At 42.7% G+C, this 12,676-nt stretch overlaps 1 protein-coding gene across 2 annotated transcripts in view; it reads left to right on the plus strand.

Moving 5' to 3' along the window:
• Nucleotides 1-2,327: 2,327 nt before the first annotated feature.
• ZBTB40 (zinc finger and BTB domain containing 40) overlaps nt 2,328-12,676 on the plus strand; it is a 75,430-nt gene continuing 65,081 nt past the window's right edge. For both annotated transcript variants that reach the window (XM_069479524.1, XM_069479525.1), the window contains exon 1: nt 2,328-2,479. The gene's annotated coding sequence lies outside the window, so the exon portion shown is untranslated. The remainder of the gene's footprint in view (nt 2,480-12,676) is intronic.

Consider the following 12,676-nt stretch of genomic DNA (forward strand, 5'->3'; position numbering starts at 1 on the left):
TTTGTTAAGTGGAACGGTGGCCGTGGGGTGTGGTGGGGAGATAGATTGTGCCTCAAAACTTATTCGTGGCTGGGCTCAGTGGCTCACACCTGTAATCCCAGCACTTTGGGAGGTCGAGATGGGAGGATTGCTTGAGGCCAGTAGTTTGAGACCAGCCTGGGCAAAAAAGCAAGACCCCATCTCTACAAATAATAGAAAAAATTAGCCCGGTGTGGTGGCACACACCTGTAGTCTCAGCTACTGAGGTGGCTGAGGCGGAAGGATCACTTGAGCAGGGGAATTTGAGATTGTAGTGAGCTAAGATGACGCCACTGTGTGATAGGGAACTGGCAGGTCTTGCTCAATAAGGAGACATAAGACCTCAACCAAGGTCTCTGATAAAACAAGAAACAACAGAGAAACTGGCCAAAACCAGCTAGAACCCAGATGGCCACAAAAAACCACCTCAGGTTACCCTCACTGCTCATTATACCCTTCTTATAACGTATTAGCATAGTAAAAGAAACTCCCACCAGCACCATGACAGTTTGCAAATGCCATGGCCACTCCCAGAAGTTACCCTATATGGTTTAAAAAGGGGAGGAACCCTCAGTCCTGGGAACTCACCACTCCTTTCCCAGAAATCTTATGAATAATCCTCCCTCTGCTCAACATAAAATTAAATAGAAGGTATAAAATAAGACCCGGAAACTCACAAAGTGCTACCTCTGTTGCTCTGAGAGATCGCCACTGCTCTATGGGGCAGCCTCCCTCTTTTTCTTCTTACTTTAGTAAACCTACTTTTGCCTTACTCTGTCAGCTTGCTCTTGAATTCTTTCCTACTCGAAGCCAAGAATCCACTTGGCTTTCAGGCTGGATCTCAGTTTGGGGTCCACTTCCCTGTGTCAACTGCACTCTGGCCCCAACAACAGAGCAAGACCCTGTCTCAAAAAAAAAAAAAAAAAAACAAAAACAAAAAACACCAAAACCACAAAAACTTATTCCTATTGTTGAGACTCAAGCCATCCACATTGACATATAGCACCGCTACGTTTTTTAAAGTCCATTAATTCAGTAAGTATTTCCAGAGCACCTAATATGGGCCACGCACGATTCTAGGTGTGTGTTTGCTCAATCTGGCAACCGTCCATTTGGGGGTCCCACTAAAGGAGAATGTGGGGATGGTGGAAATGAGCGGTTAGGAGACACAATAGCTGTAGGTGTGGCTCCAGCGGACCACAGAAATGACTGAATGCCAGTTATAGTAAATCTCACGTTAAATGTGACAATGACCTGTGAGTGTGATAGTGAAAGTGACTAACTGGGTGGTAACAAGGATAACTGTGTACCCTGTAGGGGCCTGTTAAATATTGGCTAAACTCTGTGGCAGCGAAAGTAGCTAAGTGACAATGACAGTGAAAACAACTGAAAGCTGGGCACACTGAGTACTATATTGAACAGAACTGTTTGAAGTTGCATCTCAGACAGTGACAGTAAATATGATCGATCAGGTGATAGCAACAATGCGAGTGACAGTTCTGCCCAGCAGGTTAAAGTTGTGATTGAAAACAGTGATGGACTGAGTCTGAAAGTGACAGCTCTCCGAACGACTGAATATTGACATTGTGGATGCAACAGCTATAACCACGGAGGGAGCTCAGTATTGTAGGTAAAGACGACTGGATTTGGGCGCGACTGGCAGTGACAGACGTGTCTGCATGTCAGTGCTAGGGCGACTGTGTCCAGTGGGCCAGCGCTGCCGCTAACTTACTTTGACATTCTTGAATCTGATTTAAACGTTTGGCTATAAGGTGGCAAGCGGACGCTTCGCGCGCAACACTTAGTGAGTGACGAAGTGTGTGACAGCAGAAAGGGGCAAAAGACAAGCTGTGAACACGTTTTCCCCAAACCTCTAAAAGCTAAACTTGGGAGGTGGGCGAGGCGGGAATCTAACTGCCTCCAGGACGCCGTGATTGGTTGAGAGTCGGCCTGTTAGCCTATCACGTCCGACCGGCGCCAAGCCTCTCCACCAATGAGAGTGCGTCTGGGGTCGCGGCTCGGGTCACAGCTCCGCCTTGCACGTGAACGTGTTGTTTTGGAAAAATGAAAAGAAGCCCTTTGTGTTGACTTCTCTGCCATTCTTTGAAACAAGATTCTAGCTTTAGAGCTGCTCCAGCGAGGGTCGGTGGAGCCCCACTAGAACTTTCCTTAGGGAGGCGCGGGAAGGGAAAGAGCAGCCGACTCGCCCCCCTGGCCCGGGCACTGGCGGAGCCCGGGCGCGTGACGCAGGCCCCGCCCCCGGCACGTGACTGGCGCGCGGGGAAGGCCGGGCCGCCCCCTCCCGCTTGTACCCTTTCTGCGTCGGCCTCAAGATGGCCGCCTTCTGGCGTCTCCGGCGCTGTTGAATGGCGAAAGCTTTATTGTTCCCTTCGGGCAGGAGTGTTCGTGTCCTCTATGGCGCTGTCAATAAAGAACGGCAGTTTGAATCGGTGCTGAACAGGTAACCATAGAAACGGGGCTGGGACTCAGCGTGGAGACCCTTTTTGCAGCTGAGGCCCGGGGGCGCCCGAAACGAGGGGTGTACACAGACCTTTCCGCGTGGCGAACTCCGCGGGGCTCGCCCAAGTCACGGCCGCCTCACTTCACCCCGGGACGTGGCCCCGCAGGGTTGGTCCGCATCTCCAGTGCAAGCTGCGCTGCAGTCTCCCGAGGGGAGAGGCCGCGGGGACCCGATCGGCGCGCTGGGCCCAGCCTAGTCCCTGCCTGGGGCCCGCCGTCGCCCTGCCCGTGCCCTCGGCCCGACCGGAGGCCTCTTCTCGCGGTCTCACTCCCTCCTCCCTTCAGGTCCTTATACCGGGCCGAGGCAAACTACGGCTTTGGGCCTAAGCCATCACCCTCTTTTCTCTCTGCCGGTTTTTGTTTGCCTGGAGCTAAAAATGGTTTTTACATTTTTAAGTGGTTGGGGGGGGGGAGAGTATTTCATATAATTTGCGAAGATTATATGAAATCAAATTTCAATGTCCATAAATGAAGATTTATTGGAACTCAGCCATGTTCATCGTTGATGAATCGTCTACGGCTGCTTTCCTGCCAAGAGGGCAGAGTTGAGTGGTTGCGCAGCTATTGCGTGGCTTTGGTCAACTGGCCCACAAAGCCAAAAATATTTATGCCCGGCTGCTTACAGGGAAAGTGTGCTGACCAGTGCTAGACACAAGCAGATTGGGGCAGTGTTGTCCTGAAGCGATTCCTCTCATCCCTTCTTCCAGCGTGGGAAACGAGTTAAAGCTGCCTCCTGCACCTTAGAGTTCTTTAGTTGAGAAAACATTCTGGCTTGCATTGCCCCTGCTGGTCTGAGTGCTATTCAAAGCAGGAGTCCTAGCAATGATACCATCCACCTAGCGTCTACAATAAGCCAGGTGCTTTATTTATACTTACACATAGCGTTGTTGTGCTTTATGACAACACCTTATTAGTAAGTATGGTATTTCCATTTTACAGAAGAAGCCGGTTCTGAACGGTGAAGCTATTTAAGGGTGTGCTAGGTTGTAGAGCTGGCAAATTGAGCCTGTCTCTGGGATCACCCGCTCCCTGCCTGGTGGCCCAGGTCAAACTGCTTTCACGTCTTTTCTACCTGGAACTGTTGGTTCTTCCCTGGAGTTGTATCCAGATCTTTGTATGGTTTATGGAGATTTTAATTACAATCTCAAAGTGAAATTTTTCTTAACTTGGCTAAATGATTAAACTTCTGTATGCCCTCCATCCCCTTTCTAATGTAGACACCTTTCTTCTATAGCAGTAGTTCCCAAACCTAGCTATTCGGGGTTTTTTTAATCTTTTAAGAGATAAGGTCTCACTGTGTTGCCCAGGCTGGAGTGCAGTGGCATCATCATGATCATTGCAACCTCAAGAATCCTGGACTCAAGCAATCCTCCTACCCCAGTCTCCCAAGTAGCTGGAACTGTCGGCACATGCCATCATGCCTGGCTAATTTTTTAATTTTTTGTAGAGATAGGATCTTACTATGTTGTCTAGGCTGATCTTGAATTCCTGGCCTCAAGTGTAAATTCCTGGAAATATAGTGGTAAACAAGACCAACATGATCTTGCCCTTCCATGGAATTTAAATCCTGTAGGGTCCTTGAACAGATGGTATACAGGTATACAAAGATAATTTCAAATACAGCTGTCACAGCATCATAATAATAAAATTAATAGTTAATATTTATTGAGTCCTTGGTGCCAGGTGCTTCATTCAGTGCTTTATTTACACGGACTATCATTTAATCCTCACACCAACACTATGATGTAGGTAGTATTAATATTCCCATTTTACAGATGAGGAAAGTGGGGCTTACAGAGGAAAGATTTCCAAGGTTACATAGCTAATGAATAAGGAAGTTGGGAGCTGCACATTCACCACCCTGTGTTGTTCCACCACCCTGTATTGTTCCATCTGTTTATTGTCTTTCATACTAGCTTAGTAGGTTCTCAGGGACAGAGGCCACACCTTCCCTGCTGTGTCCTTAGCTGTTAGCCAGTGCCTACAACTTGGTATTTCCAGGTAAATATTAAATAAACAAATCCAGGTCTTTCATTGAGCAAATATTTGAGGGCCTCCTATGTACCCAGCACCATTGTGCTAGGTAGGCCCTATCATTACCAGGGTGAGCAAGATGAACCTGGGGCTCTCCGTTCTGGAAGCTAAAACCTAGTGTCAAAGTTATTCCAAAATGTGGCAACTGCTCTAAAGGAAACAAGGTAGTGCTGAGATAGATGCTAACCTGGGAGACCCCCTTTTTACCTGGGTGGTCAGGAAAGACCTCTTTTGAGAAAGGTACTGTAAGTTGCAACTTGTTGAGTGACAAGGAGCCAGTATAGCAGAAAGGGAAAGGGAAGAGAGGCTGGGAGGAAGAAGTTTTAAGCAGGTTAAGAGACTGTAGGGTGGGCAAGAACTTGAGGCGTTGGAGAACTCAGAGAAGGGAGTGATTGTGCTGTGGTTAACTCCTGTGCACAGTCCCTGGCCCTGAACCCAGCTTTACTACTGATAGAGCTACATGCCCATGGGCAAGTTACAAATTAGTTGTCCAGTCTGTAAAATGTGGATCATGGTACCTCCTCCTCAGAGGGTCGTTGTACAGATTAAATAAGAGAAAATGTAGTCATAGTGTTGGTGTTGTTTTTTGTTGCACATGTTGCTGAATTCCAATTAAAGAAAACTAACCAAATTTAGCCCCAAATGGAAACTTATTTAAAGTGCTAAATAATAACAAAAATCCAGAAGTATATTATAGACAAAATGGGGGGGGGGGAGGTTCTGTCTTTGCAGGGAGGAGAGTAGATCTTGTTTTTTCTTACTGTTTCTGTTTAGAAAGAAACTTTTTCCAGATGGGATTTAATTATTTTAAACCAAATTATACAACTGTCTATGCAGAGCATTTTTCAGCATTTTAGTGTTTTAAGCTTGAGACCATTTATGTTCCTCCATGAACGTATGTGCATTTTCTTAAAGCATGCTAAGAAAATGTTAGACTTCTTCTGGTTGGTGATAATTTTAAAATTTGTTTGGAAATGATTTCAGATTTCCTCTAAAAAGTTTTCAAAAATAATGTTGCATACTTTAAAACAGTATTGAATGCTTTGATGCAAGTGGCAGACGTTTTGAATAGGTAAAAATAGGATGATGTTTGGGCTGATGAACATGAAAAATTAGAGGCAGTAATAAATCGAGGGAACTCTATAAGAACAGCAATCCCAAGTTTTGCTTTAAACTATATCCAGTAACCATATTGCTCTTGTCATCAGAGGATATAATCCAACCTAGCAATGGAGCAAGGAACTGGACAGAGAGTGGCATGTTAATGCAGTGTTAAACAACAAGCCCTGAATTAAATTGCTATTTTAGGTTTGGGTGGGACCTTTGCATCTAAAGTATTGCAGTTCTACTCTGTGATTTGGGTCTGTTGGGTTCCAGTAAAGAGGAGGTGGCAACATTAGCTTTGAAGGATAATATGAAACTGCAGGAAGAGCCAGGGCATACCAATTTGTTTTTCAATCTATTTTATTTCAGTTCAAAGCATCATTGCAGACAGGCAGCCCAGGAAAACGAGCTACAGTTTGGCAATACTCAACTGCTTTTAGAGATTGAGGAAGACTGAGTATAACCCAAGTGTGGCCTGTTTTCTTGGACTATCTGTCTGCAATGATGCCTTGAACTGAAATAAAATAGATTGAAAAACAAATTGGTATGGCTTGTTGCCTCACACTGAATATTTACATTACCTTCTGGAGTACTGCCTGTACCAGCACCATGGGGGAAGGCAGTGACCCCTCAGCCTCTTTCAGCTGTTCAACAGAGTGAGCTCTTTGATTTTCACTAGGAAATTGAATTGGGATACATGGTTTTCTGGATCTCCAATAGCCTGCCTTCTAAAGTCATCATCTCGATAATGTGGAGAAAGCAAGCTACTAACCACATAGAGGCAAGAATTAAATATTAAGGGCATTTAAATTCAGAAATGAGATTGTCACTTTCTTTAAGTCATGCAGAGGGTACAGTATTTCATTTGCAGAGTGTGTGCAGTTTTGAGACCCTGGAAGCCCTCAAGGGAGAAAAGGGTAAGGAAAGAAAGCTAGCTTTCTTTACATTTCCCTAATGTTCTTTAACTCCAAATCCTCAACATGATGATGCCAAGTAGTTCTTTTCCTTACATAAAGTAAATGCATTATAGCTGATGCACATAAATCAGAGATTTTTTAATCTTGGGGTAAACGGTTGAATTGTAAGGGACCCAGGAATGCCTTGAAGTTGCCTGCGAATTTGTTGTGAATGTCATTTTTCCTGGGAGAGAACGAACCTATTGCTTTAATCAGATCTCAGAGGGACCCTTGGCCCCTTAAAAGGTGCAGAGCCAACAATGAAATGTTACCTGTAACACCACGTAACTGAAGTCATGATGAGAATCCCTGCAAAACAGTTAAAACTTTTCACTGCTCTGGAACCTTAACCTCAGAGTTTTAAAAGTGCCTTTTTCAGGCTTTGATTCATGTCTAAAGTGGTCAAGCATAGTTAAATGTTTGTATACTGTAGTTATCTACGCAGTGAAGTGCTTCATAGATGCTTTAGAGATGGTTGGTTGTCATTACTTTACATGACACCGGTGAGATGTGGACCTATTGTCTTGGCAAACTTGTTGGTGGATACCATATTTGTTTCTGCTGGCAGGCGAAAGAAAGTGGTAGTGGAAGCCTAGTACTTTGTTTCTAGGCATCAGCTTCTTGCAGATGGAGTCATTTACTCAGAATTAGGAAAGTTGGGTTAAAAGGTAAAGAAGAGGAGGAAGACGATAGACTCAAGGAAGAAGAGGGATAAAGAAAGATAGGCTGTCTCTCTGCATTTGTCCAAGAGAGTCCACTATATATCTGTGGAAGGAAAGAGCTTCTATTTTGAGACGAACTTAACTAATACTAGGACCTCTGAAAAAGTCAATTCATGGATATAATTTTCTGGTTCTATTAATACCCAAAGGGAAATAAAAGGAAGGAAATATCTTTATCTTAGGATATTTTGTATAAATGGGACCTCAGTAGAAAACTGCTGTAGGCCAGAGTTTGGCCCATACAGTGTTTAAAAATTAGTTGCTTACAGGCTGGGTGCGGTGCCTCATGCCTGTAATCCTAGCACTCTGGGAGGCTAAGGCAGGAGGATTGCGTGAGGTCAGGAGTTCAAGACCAGCCTGAACAAGAACAAGACCCCTTCCCTACTAAAAATAGAAAAAATGAGCGGGGCATGGTGGCACACATCTGTAGTCCCAGCTATTCAGGAGGCTGAGACAGGAGGATCGCTTGAGCCCAGGAGTTTGAGGTTGCTGTGTCCTAGGCTGATGCCACGGCACTCTAGCCCCAGCGACAGAGCGAGACTCTGTCTCGGAAAAAAAAAAAAAAAAAAAGCTTATATTTAAACATTAGAGATTTTATATCTGTCTGACCCTCTGGAGGCATTTGGGTGAGTGACCTCTGCTATCGGCACTAGGGTCTGGGTCTGGGACAGAACCAAGCAGTAGAGGATGCTTTATGAAGGAAAAGGCCCAAGAAGGATGAGGGAGATTAGAAACAAAAGATTATATATTTAAATAATAGCTTTTGAGGCTCCAAATATTACTTGAATAGTGATTTTTTAAAAATATGACAACAAAAGTGAACAGTATTGTATTTTGAGTCACAGGAAACTAGCCCCACTCTCAAAAGATGAGGAATCCATTCATGTTTTCTTTTAGTACATGCATGCTGTATGATTTCACTTTTTTTTTAAACATTTAAGACTCTGATCCATTTGGAATTTGTCTTGGCATTTGATTTGAGGAGGAATCTGATTTTATCCTAATGGCTAGTCAGTTGTCTCAACGCTACTTATTAAAAACTCTTTTCTCCCCTGATTTGAGATGCTGTCTTTATTGAATACTAAACCTTTATGTGCACTTGGGTTTTTTACTGGAATTTCTATTTTGTTCCATTGGTTTGATTGTCAGTTCATGTGCCATTACAAAATCATCTTGATTTTACAGGCTTTATAATTTAACATTTAGAAGGGTCAATTTTTTCATATTGCTCTTTTTTCAGGGCTTTCCTGGCTTTTTTTGCTTGTTTATTCTGGGGTATGAACTTTTGTCTAGTTTTAGGAGGAGACAGCTTGATGGTATTTTTATTGGGATTGTGTTAAATTTATAAATTAGTTTAGGGAGAACTGACATCTTCATGATGTTGGCTCTTCCCATCCGAGATCATATCATGGTTGGGAATCATGTTTTCATTTGCTCAGGGCTACTTTGGTCTGTTTTCAGGAGTGTTTTATGTTTTTCCTTATATAAATTCTTCATGCTTCTTTTTCAGTTTATTAGATCTTCATTCTTTTTTAAAAAAATAAATACTTCCTTTTAGAATCCTAGAACTTCCCAGGTAAATTTTACACACCCACATACTCAAAACTTTTTGTGTATAAGTTCAGGTGGTTCATAGATACCCAACCCCCAAGCTCATCCTGTTATATTGTTTTCTAAAACCCCTTCTGTTGTCTGTCTTCCTCTCTTATTCACTCTCACTGCTTAGTTTAGCACTGTGTCCTGCATACAGTTGACAGTCAGTACCTATTTGTTGAGCAGACAAATAAAGTGGTAAGGGGAAAATGGAAGTGGGGGAAAGACTATATTTGGAAAGGTTGTCCTTGTATTCCTAAGTCTGCAGCCATTAACTTACTAGTTCATGCTATTTCGTTCTTCCCTATCCCAGAACTTAAAGCTTTTCATACTATTATAATATAATATTTCATATTGTTATATTTTACATTTCATACCATGTTGATAGTAATTGTTACCATTTATTGAACATATACAAAGTAACAAGCCATGTACTGGGTGTTTTATATAATTATTTCATGTAATCCTCACAGCAACTAAGGAATAGGTACTACTCCCATTTAAAAATTATTAAGAAAATTTTCAAATATAAAAGTGAAAATAGCATTATGAGCTCCTATATACATGTTAACTTCATTTTACACTTGAGAAAGCAAGTTTTGAAAGGTTAAGTGACTCAAGGTTACAAAGCTAAAGTCGAGTTGAAAACCCAATTCTTTATAGCTCCTTATTAAGATTTTTTTTTTTAAATTTTAAGCTCCAGCTGGCCAGAAGCAAGGGAGCCCGTCAAGAGCCGCTCTTCTGACTGCAGCTGGTGTTACCAGTCTTCCCTTCTAATTCACATCCAAACACTTCCCTCACTTCTGTTTGCAAACAGTAAGCCCTCCTGTCTCTCCCTCTTTTTAGCTTCCTTCATGTGCTCTGCTCACGCTGTCTCCTTTCTCCAGTTTTATTAGTAGAGTCTGATGTTAGTTGATTTTCAAAGGCTTGCCACTGTTTTGAATACCCAGCGCCTAGCATGATGTCATGAACATAGTAGGAACTAATACATTTCAATTAAGTAACAGTGAAACTTGCTGCTGTTATTCATTCAGCCGGTAGGTCTGGCATGGTACTGTAACTTTTGAATGTTTCTCTGAAGACCTGGCAGTCATTAAATGTGACCACCCTAGACACAGCTGCTCATTCACCTGGCATTCTGCCACCAGCTGCCCTCAGTTCCAGTCAGGTTAAAACCAGAGGGAGACTTTCTAAGGTCAAAGTCCAAGACAGCAGCATAATTGGCCCCTGGAGTTCTGGGTCTTTTTTTTTTTTTCCTGGGCAGCAAAATGTTGAAGATGAAATTTTCCATGTCTTCCTTTGAACCTTTTTGAGCAAATACTGTGGAATCCCACGGGCTCTTTCCCAAAGTTAAAGGCAGTAGAGAAGTTATCTTCTTTTGAATTTTTTTTGTTGTTAGCTCCTTAAGTTAGCGCTCTTGTCATACTCTCTGGTGATGGATGAGGGAAAGATAGAGATGAAAATAATTCTCACTTCTTCGAAGACAAAAGAAAAAGCTCACAGCACTCAGAGGAGAGAAGAATGGAGTTCATCTGTGAAATGTACACAGAGGGTACTGGTGGCCAAGTGATCTGCCTAGTGTGACAGGACAGTGTTGCAGGAAGCTGAGGATCCATAGTCCCTTCAGCGCTCGGGTACTTAGCTACAAAGATGTAAGAAAAGAAGCATTTAAGCTGAAAGTGGCCTCTTCCTCCCAGCTGTGCCATAAGCTCCTTGAGAGCAGGGATTATGCTGAATTTCTTCTCCATGTAGTGCCAAGCCTCAGTTAAGGGCTGAGCTCAGAGAAGATGTGCCGGATGGAGGGGCACATCCTGTTCACTGATGAGGCTGGGAAACGGCTTTGGAGCCATGCTGTGGCCACATGGGCTCCCACAGCCCTCAGCTGCCCTATTACCAGCTGCATGGCCTTGGACAGGGGGTAGGAGCGGTTGAGGAATGTGCGCGTGACGCCGCACATAGCACAGCATAGGTAGGCTCTGCATCATTGTTATCTGCTCTTATTTAAAAACCACTTTATTTACTGTGAATCTTTGCAATGCCTCTGAAGAGAGAAGTTATCAAAAAAAAAAAAAAAAAATAGGAGAAAGACTCTAGGATTAAGAGTTTCACTGCTTTTTAAGTTGTTAGGCTTGGGCAGTAGCACTTAGCTGTGAAAGTTCCGGCTCTTGGAGTCAGACAGCGTGAGTTCATTTACCAACTCTGCCACTCACTGGCTTTGTGATTTGGGGCAAGTCATTTAATCTCTCTAGGCCTTCACTTCCTCAGTTGAAAGTTGGGTTAGTATTAGTAACTACCTAACTGGTTGTGCAAAAATTATATAAGGCTACCAATGTAAAGTACTTGGCACAGTGCCTGGGATATAAAAAATGCTTGATAAATTTTAGCTACTAGTGTTAACCTCCCAAACTGTGTCTTTTTCCCCTTTCTAAAATGTCTCCCTCTTTGCTTCCCACTTGAATGTATATCTAAGATATAGGTAAGAGGAAGAGTCTCCTTTTTGTCATTAGTGAACTGGAAGATCTTAAAACACTTCTCAAGGCCTTGGTTTCCTCATCTATGAAATGCCTGGCAATTTCAAAAGTTATTTGTATCTCTTAGTTTTCAGTGAGTTTAAGGTTTTGTATGAAATCTCTGAGATTATAGCCCAGCATTCTTGTCAAGAGATGTCTAACTCCCCCCACTTCTTCTCCCTTTCTTAGCTGACTCTCATCTGGAACCAGCTGTATGAAACTAGCAATGTGGTTGTCTGTGAATTCTTTTCTTTAAAAAAAAAACAAAACTATGTTATATTTGACGTATATAGAAGATACATATGTAACTTAAAAGTGATGCAGTGGAGTGATAAAAACTAATATTTTGGCAAGTGTATTTTTATGCATCCTTTTCTGAAGGTGATGATAGCTAACATCTAATGAATGTTTACAGTGTTACAGAAACTGTTCTGTGTGCTGACTCATTTACTTATTAATAATTAGCTTATTATTTCTTATAATTACTTAATGAGATAAACACTAATATTATCCCCATTTTACACATGAGGAAACTGAGACTCAGAATGAAGCAATTTGCCTAAAGTCATACAGCTAGTAAGGGGGACAGAGCTGGGATTCACCCCCTGGGCTGTCTGTCTCTGGAGCCTGTGCTCCAGCCCCTTCACTGTTGAGCGCACGGCCTCTGGCATCATAATGCCTGGTGTGGTATTCTTCAGTTGCCAGAGCCCTTTAATTTTTACATTAGACAGGTATCTTTGAATTTGATATTTGGTACTTTGCTAATGTGTGAGCCAAATTTATTTTCTGTTGAAGAATAGTATATTATGATAATCAAGTTGATGAAAACTTAGAAATCTTTCATGTTTTTAGGCAGGCAAAATGCCTGTCAGTACCAGTGACAAAGCCAAGGGTCTTTTTAACACCTAAGAGGTTGGATTGGAAAGCATTGAAGTGGTGATTGCTTGTTGAGACTCTTGACTCCAGGCCAGGAGAGTTGGCATTAAGAATAATGCAGTCACAATCCCCAGTCACTCATTAGATGATTGTGTTGCTCAGGAGATTTTGCAGTTTGGTCTGTACAGAGTGATCTTGGGTGAACTACTGGATCAGAACAGCATGGCCTAGAAAGGCACCTAAATCTCTCAAAGCCTCCTTCTGTTACAATAGCCTTGAAAAAGGGCTTGTTCTATGAATTAGTCAGAAGATAAGAGGATATAAGCAATTTGTTATGCTGAAC

This window comes from Eulemur rufifrons, chromosome 8 (assembly GCF_041146395.1).
Source record: "Eulemur rufifrons isolate Redbay chromosome 8, OSU_ERuf_1, whole genome shotgun sequence".
NCBI lineage: Eukaryota > Metazoa > Chordata > Mammalia > Primates > Lemuridae > Eulemur > Eulemur rufifrons.